We start from the raw sequence: 4,492 nt of genomic DNA on the forward strand, positions 1-4,492 counted from the left end.
CTAAGAGCTGGGATTACAGGTGCGCGCCACCATGCCCAGTCTCAATTGCCGTCTCAGCACACCCCGGGGACAGGGCCAGCATGGCAGGCCCAGGGGATTGAACCCCTGGCCCTCGTGCCTGCTTGCAGATGCTTTAATCTGCTGAGCTATTTACTGGGACTTGCTATAAATGGAGCACCAGGCTGGGGTTACAAAGATCTATACACTAAGGGCTTCCATGTTAGCTTAAAAGTAGTAAGTTTTAGCCAGCAACACTCAGGAGGCTGAGGTTAAGAGGATCACCGTGAGCTCATACACAGCCTGGGCTACAAAGTAAGCTAAGCCTGAACTGCATATTGAGACCCTCTCCAAAAAAAAGTGGTAGGTTTTATTCATTCACCTACAAGCACACTTCAGCAGCTGAACAAAGGGTATAAGCACAACCCTGGCCCAAAAAAGAAGATGAAAATTCTTTTTTTTTTTTTTTTTTTTTTTAATATTTATTTTTATTTATTACATTTATTGTGTGTGTGTGTGTGGCCAGCTCAGCCCACCAGGGGGCGGGGCTGGCTGGCATGTGGTGCTGGGGATCGAACCGCGGTCCCTGTGCTTTGCCAAGCTTGTTTCAAGTAGGTGCTTTAGACCACTGAGCCATCTCTCCAGCCCTAAGATAAAAATTCTTACATCACGATTCCAAGTTTCCCTCAATACAAGGCCCCAGGTGGATATTCCTGGGGTGCTGGGAGGGGCTCACACTTGGTAGGAAAAAAATTTTTCTTTTGGCGGAACCGGGGATTGAACTCAGGTCCTTGCGCCTGCCAGGCAATCGCTTATTCTACTGAGCCATCTCCCCAACCCCTCTTTTTTTTTTGGGGGGGGGGATCTTAAGCAAGGGCCATAAATAAGATGAAAAGGGGGGTGAGACTAGGAAGAAGGAAAACCCAGGCCTCCAAAACAGCAAGGGGGTAAGGATGGATGGTGTCTACCAGTGGTTTGGGTGAACACAACGCAAGTTCCTGGGTCAGAGCTGTGACTCCAGACGGGGAGCTGGAGCCAGACCCCTGTGCGGAAAGGCCTGACCGCCAGCCAGCCAGCGGAGAAGGCTGACTCTCACCATGCAGACAGTGGGGAGCCATTGAAGGCTGCTGAGCAGGAGGGTGAACCTCGCAACCGGCATTTGAGTGAGATTACAGAGCAGCCCTTTCTCTGAGGCTTACTCAAAGCTCTGTGTGTATTTCAAGTGGCCCTTGAGACAGAAAGTTGTAGCACTTTTGCCCTGTGTCATGTAGACCGAAAAAAAAAGGGAAGGTTGAAGGGTCTCACAAAGAGATGCTTCAGTAAGAATGAGGAATGGGGGGGGGGACGTTTTAAAGACAGGACTAAATCTGTAGGACACAACAGCCAGCCACGGCACCTGGAGAAGCAGGCTTCTTTCGAAGCTGGGATGCCCTCTTTAACTGCGGGTGCTTGCCTCCTTTTTGGAGGTGACTGGGCGCTCAACACTCTGTTGTGGTGAGGAGTGGCCAGCTGGGTAGAGGCCAATGAGCAGAAATACAAGCATCCGTCCTGGACAGCGTGGAAGGCCTTTGCTCAGAGAGCGCCCTCTTCCCTGGGACTTCTGACTGCCTCTCACAGGAGCACCCTGAAGTATTGCAATTGCTGAGGTCCCTAAATACCTCCAGCATATCTTCCTCCCGAAATACTGAAATTATTTCTTAAATCTACCAACTTTTGAATCAGAGCTTTTCCACGACTGCCTCTAACCGTGCAAAGCAAGGCAGCGGGCAGGGCTGACCCTGGGCAGTGAACTGGGCTTTGACTTCAAGCAATAAATCAAGATTTCTGTAAGGTGGCAGAGGAAGTGAGGATTAAGTTTCCCATCTTAAACGTCTCAAACCGGGCTGCGCATCCCTGCAGGGCAAGCTCTGTGACTGCAGAAGCAACGTCAGCCACGTCAGCAAGGGGCCTGAGTTCTGGGCAAAACTCAGCCAGACTGAGACGAAGATGCGGACAGGACGGAGGACCCTTCCAGGTAGTGCCTTAACTGCAGGGAGCCCAGCTTCCTGCTTCCTCCAGCCCAGGAGGGCCTCTGGACATTTCTTATCTCTGCAAGGTTTTACATAAACACTAAGGATGGCAAACTCACACGGTGTTTTGAGGTCGGAAGGGAACGCCTCTCTCCTGCCCCTCAAGCCTCACCCTGGGCACCACCAGGCCCCACGAAAGTGGCCATGGTCAGGCAATACAGCCAACCAGGAACTGAGAGTCAAGCCCAGTAAAAATCAAGTGTCCCTACAACAGGGGGTTGAGCAACCACTGCTGACTCCAGGGAGGCTTTTGCTCTAAGCCTCATTCCCCTATGACTACTGTGACCTCATATCCCAGACTTTGCAGAACTGCCCTGATTTCACATTTTGTCCTGGAGTCTCTGGAAGCACAGAGGTACTGCTAGCGACTGTGCCCTAACATTGTGGTTTCACAAACGGTCACTGTGCCCGTGACACACAGCTGGCAGGAGGCTGCACAACAGCATTTTCCTTCCAGTTGAATGAAGCTTGGTTGCTTGGGTGCGGAGAGGGCCGGGCCTGGAGGAGGTCCAGCATGCCAGGGTCACTGGTGCCTACCTCACTGAGCAGAGTAGCAGCCCAGGCACTTCAGCAAGGGGACACCACCTAGTCACACTGCAACTCAGCAGGGCTGGCACTGCCCCACAAGGCTTCTAACTAGGACAGAGTGTGAGCGGGCTGAGATTTGGGATAGCCCTGTACACAAGCAGTGCATGCTTTTTTATTTTGGAGCAGAGGACTGTGGGTTGCTCTACTGCAGCCAGCTGCCTCTGAGGACCTCACAGAGGAGCTGTCGGCCTCCTCTGCACACTTTGCAGGCTTGGCTCCCTTCCTTCAGGGCAGCCTCTTTTGAGAGGTGAGGATGCCCAAGAGGGTCTCTGCTGCAGGACTACTCAGGAGCAAAGGTACCTGAGTCACTCCCCCACCTTTCCTGCCCAGCTCCCCCTAGACACCTCCTAAAGCCCCAGCACTCTGCCTTTGGCCATGCTCCTTTGCCCAGAACACAATAAAGAAAATGGGTCCCACCTACAAAGTTCTGCAGCTGACACTTTAAGGTTCAAAGTCCAGCTGGCCAACTCACACAGCGTGACTGGCCCATGCAGCCAGCCCTGGATGGACACTCCTGCAATTCTGCTAATTCAACGGCTTTCCTGGCTTTCTGGGTTGGGGAGGTTGATAGCCATCTCCTATCTCCTTTTCCTGCTGACGTCATCCTGCATTTTCTCCAGACACAAATGAAGGTACAATTCCTGGCAGTTTTTAGGCTGCCCCAGGAGTGGAAGGGTCCTGCCCTCCAGAGCCCACTTCAATCCTGGCTTTTGGCAACGGTCAAGGGAGAGGCAGGGAAACAAAACACCTAGCTAAGGTTAAAAGGCAAAAGAACAGAGACAGGCCCAGATCTACCCTGGGCATTTGCAATGCAAATCTGCGTTTTGCTCACCACCACCAAAGTCTTGCACAATAGCTTGTGTATAAACATGCACGCCAACAATGCCTGCCTGTGCAATCAGGCTGTAATTACAGGCCGGCAGGAAGCTGCTGCTAGGAACTGCACCATTCACCCTCTAGATAGCCCATCTGGGTCTCCAAGCTTGTACACGCATTCCTGCACATAACTCCGTGTCCCTGGGGCTGGCGCCACACCGCCACTGTTAAGGCTGCGCACTCACACCAGGGAGCTGGGGCGCCGGGACCTCAGTTATTCTGCAGGGGTGGCATACACCGTCCTTCAAAAACAAAACAAAACAAAACCCTCGCGCACTGAGGCCGCCACCCTCCGCGAGAACTACCCCCAAAGTTCCCAGGCACATTCCTGCAGCCCTAGCAGTTTTAGGAAACAGAAAAGAACTAGATGAGAGTCCACTGGAAGCGGCTTTCTGAGTTTTATATAGACAATACTCACATATGTACGTGGGTGCGCTGACAGTTTTCATGGTTAAATTGCAAAGTGTTAGGCCTTAGCAATTACTGTCAGGTTGGGGGAGATGGAGGGGAAAGGCGGGGCAGGGGGCAGCAGGAGTCAGGAGGGTTGGGCTTCTGGGTGCACTAGGGTTTTGTTCACCGTGTTCCCAAAGTTCTGGGTTGCTCCACTCTTCACCCTTGTAGGGCTGAGAAATAAAGTGGAGGGAAAGTTCCTTTAACGTCCTTCCTGCAACCTCGTCAAGGGCTTCGAAGGGGAAAAAACTTCCCAAGGAAAGAAACACTGGGCGGGGGATATGGTGCTGCTGCACCCAGCCTGTAGGGATCCGGCGCGGGTCGCAGGATTCGCCCCAGACGTGGGCCCGTGAAGACCCTCCCCGCACCCTTCTTCCCGCAAAAGGGGCCGAGAGCAGTCCCGACCGAGGCCCGGCTGCTGAACGTCCTGCGGCCAAGCGGCGACTCCGGGGTCACAGCCCAGACCCCCGCCCGCCGCCCGGCTCCGCCCCGCAGCGCCCAGCGCCCCGGCG

This window comes from Octodon degus, unplaced genomic scaffold, assembly GCF_000260255.1.
Source record: "Octodon degus isolate 3935 unplaced genomic scaffold, OctDeg1.0 scaffold00007, whole genome shotgun sequence".
NCBI classification, from domain to species: Eukaryota; Metazoa; Chordata; class Mammalia; order Rodentia; family Octodontidae; genus Octodon; species Octodon degus.